The following is a 13,764-nucleotide window of genomic DNA, read 5'->3' as shown; positions in this document are numbered from 1 at the left end:
CTATCATTCTTTAAACTTTTAATTAATAAATTTTGATGCAATAAATATTAATATCATTAGTATCTATAATTTGTGTTATCCCTCTTAATTAAGTACAAATTACAGATTATATTTTTAAATTTTCAAATTAACATTATAGTGTAATTTGGACTTTAAACTAATGATAATTATATTTAATATTTTTACCCATTATATATATATAAAGGTTATACTTTTGTACCTAACAAAGTGATGGTTATTAAGTATGCTCTAATATAAAAATATATTTAGATAAAAGTAAAGTTAATAAGAATATTGTAACAGTATATGAATACTACAACTGCTAATGTTAAAGATGGAGAAGAAACCATTTTAAAGTTCATCCAGCTCTCTTTCTTGATGATGCATGAAATCTCACTCATTATTCACAAACTTGTAACAGTCTTGTCCACCTCTTTCACTCTCGCAGCCCTCAGTTCTGTATACTACTTTTTGAAAGTTTCACAAAAACGAACGGGCAAACTAAACTACTATCGGTTCCCTATCATCTGAGAATCATGAGGATTCTAATCTCTCACAGTAGGCAATTCTGGCCACTAAAAGTTTGGAAATTTTGCCCTTTTAGTACATGTCCTCTGTCATTGCTGGGTTTATTCTGTTTTCAACCATTAATCAGTAATGTAAGCAATATTTGATCTAATCCTACCTAAGACAGGTTTATTTCTCTGGAAGTTAGCTCATTTGTATTTCTAAAAAAATCCTTTTTTTAATTTTTATTTATTTATTTATTTATTTTACAAAGACAGAGCAAGTCAGAGAGAGGGATAGACAGGGACAGACCAACAGGAACAGAGAGACAAGAAGCATCAATCATTAGTTCTTCATTGCTTGTTGCAACACCTCAGTTGTTCATTGACTGCCCTCCCATATGTGCCTTGACCATGGGCCTTCAGCAGACTGAGTAACCCCTGCTGGAGCCAGCGACCTTGGGTTCAAGCTGGTGGGCTTTTTGCTCAAACCAGATGAGCCCGCGCTCAAGCTGGCAACCTCGAGGTCCCGAACCTGGGTCATCCGCATCCCAGTCCGACGCTCTATCCACTGCACCCCGCCCCGTCAAGCTCTAAAAATTTATTTTGTAGGTTATCTAATGTTTTCACAATGTTTCTGGAAATGAAAATGTCTTTAAATTTAAACACCCAATTATTTGAAAAACTAGATGAAATACATATTTTAGTGGAAAATAAGTTAAAAAAATTCACTCACAAAGACATAAATACTGAGTAAATAATAAAACAAATTGTATAGTTTATAAGTGAGTTTAATTAAACCATGAAATAGATTACTTTTGTTATTTATAAACTTTCCAAAGTCCAGAAGACCATTTAAAATCTCAATTCATTTTTATACAGAAAATGTCTGAGACAAAATTGAAAGCATATAGTCCAGAAAATAAAAACCACCACACAAGCTTATGTATGATCAGTTGTGATTGGTATTTAGCCAGTGAAAAACACAAGAAGTAGAATCATTACGAACCGTGTCATCCGTAATCTGACTGGCATGTGTCAAAGCTTGGGTGGCTGGTGCCTATTTAGAGTAGGTATTCATTAATTTTAAAAATAAATGTTACATTTATGTGATTATTTCCACACTTTCTTTAACAATATTGTTATCACCTATTTTTCTAATACACAGATGCTCTTGTACTTAAGATGGAGCTAAGTTCCAATATACCCAGAAGTTAAAAATATTGTAAGTCAACAATGCATTTAATACATATAATATACTGAATACAATAGCTTAGCCTAGACTACCTTAAACATGGTCAAAATAGTTACAAGAACCTACAGTTGGGCAAAGTCATCTAACACAATGAATATACTGTAGGTATTGGTTGCTTACTCTTGTGAACACAGGGCTGACTGGGAGTTGCAGTTTGTTCCTGCTGCCCAGCATCATTCTTAGAGCCACTCACTAGCTTCGGAAAAGGTCAGACTTCAACATTTGAAATATTGTTTCTACTAAATTCATACTGCTTTATACCATCATAAAATAAAATTAAAATTTGTAAGTTGAACCATTGTCAGAGACTGTCTGTATTCATATTTTAAATAGTCTTTAAAGGGAAGAATATTTAGCCTGACCAGGCAGTGGTGCAGTGTATAGAATGTCAGAATGGGATGTGGAGGACCCAGGTTTGAGACCCCGAGGTCACTAGCTTGAGCACAGGCTCATCTGGTTAGAGTAAAGCCCACCAGCTTGGACCCAAGGTCACTGGCTTGAGCAAGGGGTCACTCAGTTTGCTGTAATTCCCCGGTCAAGGAATATATAAGAAACAAATCAATGAACTAAGGTGTCGCAATGAAAAACTAATGATTAATGCTTCTCATCTCTCTCCGTTCCTGTCTGTCTGTCCTATTTACCCCTCTCTCTGACTCTTTCTCTGTCTCTATAAAATAAATAAATAAAGTTTATTTTAAAAAAAGGGAAGAATATTTAGTATCCACTGGTTAAAAAATGTTATCTTGGTCAGAGTAACGGCGCGGTAGGAAGCGATACCAATAAATCTCCTCGGAAAACTCAACAAAATCTTCAACCAGAAACAGAAAAACCTATCCTTGGAGTCTCCAGATGTTTTGCAATACACCCAAAGGTATGGTCAAGCGAAAAATTGGCTAAATATAAAATCAAACCCTAAAGGAAACAGGGAGTAAGAAATGCTCCACCTTCCTCACTAACCTAAATAGGGCTGCTTTCACTGGGAACTGAGAATATGGAAACTAAGGTGGGCAAAAGGGATGAATAAATCTAGGCCGAGGCACAAACGGCCGAACCAGGCTGTGGCACGGAGATCCAAGCTGAGGAGAAACTGTGCCTGTGGCAACGCAGGCAATACAAGTTTAATACTCCGCATCAAACCCAGACAAAAAAAGACAAGAGGGGCAGCCATTTTCCCCTGTCTCCTGGTCAGTGCTCGCAGATAGTGGGCGAGAGATTCTTTCAAAAGCCCCGGAACTGGGCTTCCGTGTTATCCCACAGAAAGGCAGAATCAGAGGCTTTGTGGGGCCAAAAGCGGAATCTCCGGGCCACCCCAGAGCCCTGAAAAAGCCGCGCACGGGGAGGGAGTGAGAGCCAATTCCAATGCTGGAACTTTTCCGTGCGGGCGGGGGTTTCACTTAGAGTGTGAGACTGCCGGCCTGATATCCTGGTCTGTGCACAGATAGTGAGCAAGAGTTTCCTCCAAGCACCTCGGGAGTGGGCGCCCACCTGCATTACCGGACAGAGTGGCAGAGTCAGAGGTCTTTGAGTGGGCAGAAGCCCCGCCTGATTATGCTAGCAGCTCTGACTGACTGAGCCTTACCCAGAGCCCTGTGCTGAGTGGGAATAGAGTGGGGAGTGGCCAGCTCTTTGAGCCTCTAACTATCCAGGCAGAGGCAGCAGCAACCCCATAGTTGGATTATCAGGCTACTAATTGAGGAAGGAAAGACTAGGAGAGAGGCTCCAGGAACACAGACTCTCTCACTGTCGGAGCCTAAAAATGCTAATGAGCCTATAAATGTTAACGAGACTGAAGCACAGTACATGACATCACCATAGAGACTTATCAACTGCAAACCTCTACCTGAGCGTGCAGAGGGGCAGAACCCGGGATACAGAGTTATCGACCAGGAAGAGGGAGAGAAAAGAAAAAGCAAGAAGATAACCTCTCAAAATCAAGAATAATCCGCAGACTTTATAACCTATCCCATTTTATTTTATTTGTTCATTAGTTTCTCTTATCTTCATTCTTGATTTTTTTTTCCTCCTCCAATTAGGTCATTTAACTCTCTGCCGGTCTTACTCTCTCCTCTTTTGAACTACACTACCCATAAGTGTTACATCTCCCATTATCTTTTCTTTCCTCTTCCTTTGTCTCATTAGGGTTGCACTCCAAAACCCTTAACTCTCTCTCTCTCTCTCTCCTCTTTTTTTCTTTTTTCTTCCTTTAGTGGTTCCCTCTTTTTTTCTCTCTCTCTTTCTTTTCTCCCTCTATATTACTTTCTTCCTTTCTCCTTTATGTGTCTTCTCATTCAAACATCAAAAATGAACAAACTATCTTATCTGGGACTCAAACTTATGTTTGTGGCATTTTGGGGGGTTTCATTTCACCTTTGTAACTCACTAGCAGTGCTGCCATTCCTGGCTCTCCATTTTATCTAGTTCTTGTTCCACTAAATACAACAGTAATTTTTTAATTTGCCCCCCATTTTCCTGTTTCCCTCTTATTCCTCTCATCATAACTCTTAGTCAACCAACACCTAAAAGCAAATCATTTTATTCTTGACCCAAATTTTTTCCTTATTTCCTTTTTGTGGGTCCATACCCGCTATTTTTCCCCCTTTATTACGTTTCCCAAATTCAGGCCCTCCATTACAGGCATTGTTTGTTCGATTTAGTACAATATAATTCACAGTTCACCACAAGATTTTCTCAAGAAAGAGGTAAGAGGAGAGGAGAGGAAGAAAGGAGGGGGGGAATAATATTCTTTTTTTAATTTTTATTTTATTTTATTTTTCCTTATTTAATTATTATTATTTTTTTTATTTTTTTAAATTTTATTTTATTTATTCATTTTTAGAGAGGAAGAGAGAAGATAGAGAGACAGAGAGAGAGAGAGAAGGGGGGAGGAGCTGAAAGCATCAACTCCCATATGTGCCTTGACCAGGCAAGCCCAGAGTTTTGAACTGGCGACCTCAGCATTTCCAGGTTGATGCTTTATCCACTGCGCCACCACAGGTCAGGCAATTATTATTTTTAAAAAAAACAACTCTTTTTGATATTTTATTTTTTAACTTATTATTCTTTATTAAATCTCACTAATTCTATCAACAAAACCACCTTCAAATGCCATTAAAGAAGAGAAAAATTGAATATCATGGATACAAAAGAAAGAGAGGTAACACAGCTAGATGAGAAAAAATCTATGGGGAAAAAATTTAATGTATTGGAAACTTGGAGTTAAACGACAGAGAATTTAAAATAGAAATCCTAAAAATACTCAGAGATATACAAGAAAACACAGAAAGGCAATTTAGGGAACTCAGAAAACAACTCAATGAACACAAAGAATATATTTCCAAGAAAACTGAAATTATAAAAACAAATCAAACCAAGATGAAAAACTCAATTCACGAGCTGAAAAACGAGGTAACAAGCTTAGCTAATAGAACAGGCCAGATAGAAGGTAGGATTAGTGAAATAGAAGACAAGCAACTTGAGGCGCAACAGAGAGAAGAATAAAGAGACTCAAAAATTTTAACAAAATGAGATAGCCCTACAGGAATTATCTGACTCCATCAAAAAGAATAACATAAGAATAATAGGTATATCAGAGGGAGAAGAGAGAGAAAATGGAATGGAGAACATACTCAACAAATAATAGATGAGAACTTCCCAAGCCTGTGGAAAAAACAAAAGCCTCAAATTCAAGAAGCAAACAGAACTCCGAGTTTTCTTAAGCCCAACAAACCTACTCCAAGGCACATCATAATGAAATTGGCACAAACCAATGGCAAAGAAAAAATTCTCAAGGCAGCCAGGGAAAAGAAGAATACAACATATAAAGGAAGGCCCATTAGATTATCATCCGATTTCTCAATAGAAACTCTAGAAGCTAGAAGGGAATGGACCCCAATATTTAAAGTCCTGAAAGAGAGGAACTTTCAGCCACAAATACTATACCCATCAAAGCTATCCTTCAAATATGACAGAGAAATAAAAACATTCACAGATACAGAAAAGATGAGAGAATTTATCATCAGAAAACCCCCACTCCAAGAATTACTAAAGGGGGTTCTCCAATCAGATAACAAGAACAAAAAAACCCCCACAAATTAGAGCTCCAAGAAGAACACAATAAAACCAAATTTAAACTGTGACAACAACAAAAAGAAAGGGGGGGGGGGAGAGAATGGAGATTAACAGTAGCAAAGGACGATGGAGTAAAAAAGTACATACAAATTAGTGCACTACAATGAACAGGGTAGGAACCCTTTTCATTACTTAAAGGTAACCACCATTGAAAAAACCACCACAGAAGCACATGATTTAAAAAAGATAGCAACAGAGAAAAGATGTATGGAATACAACCAAATAAAAACAAAAGATAGAAAAACGAAAGGGAAGGATCAAACAAGATACAAAACTAACAAAAAGCAATCTACAAAATGGCAATAGGGAACTCACAAATGTCAATAATTACACTAAATGTAAACAAATTAAACTCACCAATAAAAAGGCACAGAGTAGCAGAATGGATTAAAAAATAAAATCCGGCCCTGGCCGCTTGGCTTAGCGGTAGAGCGTCAGCCTGGCGTGCAGGGGACCCGGGTTCAATTCCCGGCCAGGGAACATAGGAGAAGTGCCCATTTGCTTCTCAACCCCCCCTTTCCTTCCTCTCTGTCTCTCTCTTCCCCTCCCGCAACCAAGGCTCCATTGGAGCAAAGATGGCCTGGGTGCTGGAAATGGCTCCTTAGCCTCTGCCCCAGGTGCTAGAGTGGCTCTGGTTGCAGCAGAGTGATGCCCCGGAGGGGCAGAGCATCATCCCCTGGTGGGCAGAGCATTGCCCCAGGTGGGCATCCCGGTCAGGTGCATGCGGGAGTCTGTCTGACTGTCTCTCCCCATTTCCAGCTTCAGAAAAAAAAAAAAGAAGAAAATCCAACTGCATGCTGCCTACAAGAAACTCATCTAAGTAACAAAGATAAAAACAAATTCAAAGTGAATGGCTGGAAAACAATACTCCAAGCAAATAACATAAAAAAAAAGCAGGCGTAGCAATACTCATATCGGATAATGCTGACTACAAGACAGCAAAAGTACTCAGAGACAAAAATGGCCATTTCATAATGGCTAAGGGGACACTGAATCAAGAAGACACAACAATTCTTAATATATATGCACCAAAACAAGGAGCACCAAAATATATAAGACAGCTACTTATTGACCTTAAAACAAAAACTGACAAAAATACAATCATATTTGGAGAACTCAATACACTGCTGACGGCTCTAGATCAGTCATCCAAACAGAGAATCAACAAAGATATAGTGGCCTTAAACAAAATCCTAGAGCACCTGGATATTATAGACATCTACAGAACATTTCATCCCAAAGTGACTGAGTATACATTTTTCTCCAGTGTACATGGATCATTCTCAAGAATTGACCATATGTTGGGCCACAAAAACAACATCAGCAAATTCAGAAAAATCGAAATTGTACCAAGCATATTTTCTGATCATACAGCCTTGAAACTAGAATTCAACTGCAAAAAAGAGGAAAAAAATCCCCCCAAAAAGTGGAAACTAAACAACATACTTTTAAAAAATGAATGGGTCAAAGAAGAAATAAGTGCAGAGATCAAAAGATATATACAGACAAATGAAAATGACATCTCAGAATCTATGGGATGCAGCAAAAGCAGTGATAAGAGGGAAGTTCATATCACTTCAGGCATATATGAACAAACAAGAGAGAGCCCAAGTGAACCACTTAACTTAACACCTTAAGGAACTAGAAAAAGAAAAATGAAAACAACCCAAAACCAGCCGAAGAAAGGAAATAATAAAAATCAGAGCAGAAATAAATGAAATAGAGAACAGAAAAACTATAGAAAAAATTAATAGAACAAGGAGCTGGTTCTTTGAAAAGATCAACAAAATTGACAAACCCTTGGCAAGACTTACCAAGGAAAAAAGAGAAAGAACTCATATAAACAAAATCCAAAATGAAAGAGGAGAAATCACCACAGACACCGTAGATATACAAAGAATTATTGTAGAATACTATGAAAAACTTTATGCCACTAAATTCAACAACCTAGGAGAAATGGATAAATTCCTAGAACAATACAACCTTCCTAGACTGAGTCAAGAAGAAGCAGAAAGCCTAAACAGACTTATCAGTAGAGAAGAAATAGAAAAAACCATTAAAAACCTCCCCAAAAATAAAAGTTCAGGCCCAGACGGCTATACCAGTGAATTTTATCAAACATTCAAAGAAGACTTGGTTCCTATTCTACTCAAAGTCTTCCAAAAAATTGAAGAAGTAGCAATACTTCCAAACACATTTTATGAGGCCAACATAACCCTCATACTGAAACCAGGCAAGGATGGCACAAAAAAAGAAAACTAGAGACCAATATCTCTAATGAATACAGATGCTAAAATACTAAACAAAATACTAGCAAATTGAATACAACAACATATTAAAAAAATACATCATGATCAAGTGGGATTCATCCCAGAATCTCAAGGATGTTTTAACATACATAAAACGGTTAACGTAATACACCATATCAACAAAACAAAGAACAAAAACCACATGATCTTATCAATAGATGCAGAAAAGGCTTTCGATAAAATACAACACAATTTTATGTTTAAGACTCTCAACAAAATAGGTATAGAAGGAAAATATCTCAACATGATAAAGGCCATATATGATAAACCATCAGCTAACATCATATTAAATGGCTTTCCCCCTTAAATCAGGAAAAAGACGGGGTTGTACACTCTCTCCACTCTTATTTAATGTGGTACTAGAGGTTCTCGCCACAGCAATCAGACAAGACAAAGAAATAAAAGGCATCCATATCGGAAAAGAAGAAGTAAAGGTATCACTTTTTGCAGATGATATGATCCTATACATCGAAAACCCCAAAGAATCCACAAAAAGACTACTAGAAACAATAAGCCAATACAGTAAGGTCACAGGATACAAAATTAACATACAGAAGTCAATAGCCTTTCTATATGCCAACAATGAAACAATTGAGAACGAACTCAAAAGAATAATCCCCTTCACGATTGCAACAAAAAAAATAAAATACTTAGGAATAAACATAACAAAGAATGTAAAGGACTTATATAATGAAAACTATAAACCATTGTTAAGAGAAATCGAGAAAGATACAATGAGATGGAAGAATATTCCTTGTTCTTGGTTAGGAAGAATATAATCAAGATGGCCATATTACCCGAAGCAATATACAAACTTAATGTAATTCCCATCAAAATTCTAAAGATATTTTTTAAAGAAATGGAGCAAAAAATCATCAGATTTATATGGATTTTATTTATAAAAAACCCCAATTAGCCAAAGCAATCCTAAAGAAAAAGAATGAAGCTGAGGGCATTACAATACCTGACTTCAAACTCTATTATAGGGCCACGACAATCAAAACAGCATGGTATTGGCAGAAAAATAGACACTCAAACCTATGGAACAGAATAGAAAACCCAGAAATAAAACCACATATGTATAGTCAAATAATTTTTGATAAAGGGGCCAACAACACACAATGGAGAAAAGTAAGCTTCTTCAATAAATGGTGCTGGGAAAACTGGAAAGCCACATGCAAAAGAATGAAACTGGACTACATTTTGTCCCCCTGTACTAAAATTAACTCAAAATGGATCAAAGATCTAAACATAAGACCTGAAACAATACAGTACATAGAAGAAGACATAGGTACTCAACTCATGGACCTGGGTCTTAAAGCGCATTTTATGAATTTGACTCCAAAGGCAAGAGAAGTGAAGGCAAAAATGAATGAATGGGACTACATCAGACTAAGAAGTTTTTGCTCAGCAAGAGAAACTGATAACAAAATAAACAAACAGCCAACTAAATGGGAAATGATATTTTCAAACAAGAGCTCAGATAAGGGCCTAATATCCAAAATATACAAAGAACTCATAAAAATCAACAACAAACAAACAATCCAATAAAAAAAATGGGAAGAGGACATGAACAGACACTTCTCCCAGAAAGAGATACAAATGGCCCACACATATATGAAAAGATGCTCATCTTCTTTTGTTATTAGAGAAATGCAAATCAAAACTGCAATGAGATACCACCTCACACCTGTTCGATTAGCTATTATTAACAAGACAGGTAATAGCAAATGCTGGAGAGGCTGTGGAGAAAAAGGAACCCTCATACACTGTTGGTGGGAATGTAAAGTAGTACAACCATTATGGAAGAAAGTATGGTGATTCCTCAAAAAACTGAAAATAGAACTACCTTATGACCCAGCAATCCCTCTACTGGGTATATACCCCCAATACTCAGAAATATTGATACGGAAAGACACATGCAGCTCCATGTTTATTGCAGCATTGTTCACAGTGGCCAGGGCATGGAAACAACCAAAAAGCCCATCAATAGATGACTGGATAAAGAAGATGTGGCACATATACACTACGGAATACTATTCAGCCATAAGAAATGATGACGTCGGATCATTTACAGCAAAATGGTGGGATCTTGATAACATTATACGAAGTGAAATTAGTAAATCAGAAAAAAACAGGAACTGCATTATTCCATACTTAGGTGGGACATAAAAGTGAGACTAAGAGACATTGATAAGAGTGTGGTGGTTACGGGGGGAGTGGGGAGAGGGAGAGGGAAAAGGGGAGGGGGAAGGGCACAAACTAACCTAGATAGAAGGTGACAGAGGACAATCTGACTTTGGGTGATGGGTATGCAACATAATTGAACGACAAGATAACCTGGACATGTTATCTTTGAATATATGTATCCTGATTTATTGATGTCGCCCCATTAAAAAAATAAAATTATTAAAAAAAATGTTATCTTACTCATAAAATACAACTGTTGCTAAATAACATTCTGTCACTGTCCTATGAGGTGTTTGCACTTATAATTTCACAGTATTTTAATTAATATTGACATAGAATGTGTTTTGATATTGTGTAGGTCGAGTATTTCCCTTTTTTTTTTTCTTGCAACAGTACACATATTCTCTTTCCGATATACTTTAACAAAATTTTGTGATATTCTAAATTTCCTTACAGTTGAATTAGATTATTAGATCATATATGAAATAATTAACATCTGTGAGTGTTTCTATCCAAAATATAAAGCAGGGGTCCCCAAACTAAGGCCCGCGGGCCACATGTGGCCCCCTGAGGCCATTTATCCAGCCCCCGCTGCACTTCCGGAAGGGGCACCTCTTTCATTGGTGGTCAATGAAAGGAGCACATTAACCATCTCATTAGCCAAAAGCAGGCCCATAGTTCCCATTGAAATACTGGTCAATTTCTTGATTTAAATTTACTTGTTTTTTATTTTAAATATTGTATTTGTTCCCATTTTGTTTTTTTTTTACTTTAAAATAAGATATGTGCATTGTGCATAGGGATTTGTTCATAGTTTTTTTTATAGTCTGGCCCTCCAACGGTCTGAGGGACAGTGAACTGGTCCCCTATGTAAAAAGTTTGGGGACCCCTAATATAAACAGTATGTCTTCCCATTTATGTACCTATTTCTTTGTTTCTTGTTAATAGTATGTAGTGTTTTAATGTAAGTACTACATACATAATCCTGTATATATTATTCTTATATATTATCTTTTTTAATGTTTGTGATTAGAATATTGTATTATTCTTTTCAGAATAGTTAATGCTTGTTCTCAGAAAAGTTTTTTTATAATAATAGGATATTAGAAAATAAGCCCAATTTGTTGAATTATTTTTATTAAAATTATTAGTATTAATAAGCAGTAAAAGAAATGAAAATCCAGACAGACATGTTACTCTGGAGACAACTGAGAATGTTGTCAAAGTATAACTTTTTCTAAAAACTACTGGACTCCAAAGCCAATTATTTGAAAACTTCAAGGAAGAGATAATGCCAAATGTTATTTAAAAAATTTCACAGCCCATAAAGAAAAGAGGAACTTTGAAATTCCTTTAACAGAGTCAGTATGATATTGATGCCAAAATCTAAAAGTACAGAACAATCTCACTCGTGAATACTGAAGCAAATATCTTAAATAAAATATTATAAAGTAAAAGACAGAAGAACTTTCAAGGGATTATACAGCATGACAAATAAGGCTTTGTTTTGTGGTTTAGTCAGAAGAATCTATTTCTATATTTCAAAATACTAATGTCAGTAGAAAAATAAAATCTTCACAGATGGCGGATGTCTCTTGGTAAGATGATAGATAGATACATACATAGATAGATACATAGACAGATACATGCATATATAAATACATACCTAAACTACAGAGGTATAAATATATATTAAATAATATATCAGAAATGAGCTTAAAATGCAACACTGGATGAACATAAACACCCTAGGCCAATTTTTGTAGTAACTTAACAATGAGTTAAATTTAGCAAAGAAGCAAAATCATTACTGTCTGGTATTATATAATTAAATTTTAGATATATTGAAATTTATAAAAATACAAAAATTAGTTTATATTCTATTTTTACCATTTACTGAGTAGACTGTACAATAGAATAAACATTTTTACTTCCAACAAGAACATAACTGAGAAATACCTTTAAAATGAGTCAGCAAAAAATATTCACAATTTTCTGGGGTATATTTCTATTGATGTTACTTTTCAAATCTCCTTACATCTTCTGACTGATAAGATTAGAGTCATACTTTATTCTTAGTCTCTATTATGCATCTGTTGAACAAAGTTATTTTTTTATTTTTTTTATTTTATTATTATTATTTTTTCGACAGACAGAGAGGGTCAGAGAAAGGGACAGATAGGGACAGAGAGACAGGAAAGAAGAGAGATGAGAAGCATCAATTCTTCCTTGCAGCATCTTAATTGTTCATTGATTGCTTATTCATTGATTGCTTTCTCATATGTGCCTTGACAGGGCAGGGGGCAGAGGGGGTGAGGAGGGAGTGGAGGGGTGGGGGCTTCAGCAGAGTGAGTGACCTCTTGCTCAAACCAGTGACCTGGGCTCAAGCCAGGGACCTTGGGCTTGAAGCCAGCGACCAGCAACCATGGATGGGGTTGTGTCTATGATCCCATGCTCAAGCCAGTGACCCCACATTCAAGCCAGTGACCCCACGCTCAAGCCTGATGAGTCTACACTCAAACAGGCGACTTTGGGGTTTCAAACTTGGCTTCTCCGCATCCCAGTCCAATGTTCTATCCACTGTGCCACCGCCTTATTAGGCTTGCACAAAGTTCTTAAGAAACATGTATGCATTCCAACTTTAATTCACCCAAATCATTTATTTGAGGGATACTTGAGATAACTCAAACATGAAGTAACAACCCAATTTTATATTTTCCTTGGAATTTTTTTGTAGAATTTCTAGACAATTTCTTATCTGTTTTAATCAGTATTTTTTGTTGTTTTTGTTAACGCTAACAGGTTCCAGATGGGTGGCTCATTGGATAAAGTATCAACCAAGCATGCCAGAGGTCACAAGTTCAACCTCTGGTCAGGACACGTCCATTTCCAAAAGTAATCAAAAAGTACACAACTAATGAAACAACTAAGTTAAATAATGAGTTGATGCTTCTCTCTCGCGCGTGCGCTCTCTCTCTCTCTCTTGCCTCGTTCTCCTGCTCTTTGCCTTTTTCTATTAACAATGGGAGAAGACATAATTTTTGCTTTGCAAATGGAGAAATCACAATAAGCACTTTAGGACACACACACAAACACATACATACACAAACATTTAGAGTTCTTCCATTTCTTGCAGTAAAAGTGCTTTTTGATGTATTCATTAACATTTTTATTTTTTTAAATAAATGTTTCATACAATTTGCCTCTTTTACTACTGGGGCATTTAAGTGTTCTTAGTTGAATTAAAAAATACTTTATATATTATTAAATTATTGTGTAGTCAGTTATATGTATTGTAATATATTTTAATTGAATTTATTGGGTTGACACTCAATAACATAATTATATAGATTTTAGGTACTGAATTCTAAAACAT

This window comes from Saccopteryx bilineata, chromosome 6 (assembly GCF_036850765.1).
Source record: "Saccopteryx bilineata isolate mSacBil1 chromosome 6, mSacBil1_pri_phased_curated, whole genome shotgun sequence".
Taxonomy (NCBI): Eukaryota; Metazoa; Chordata; class Mammalia; order Chiroptera; family Emballonuridae; genus Saccopteryx; species Saccopteryx bilineata.
Note: the sequence above shows the minus strand (reverse complement) of the source record.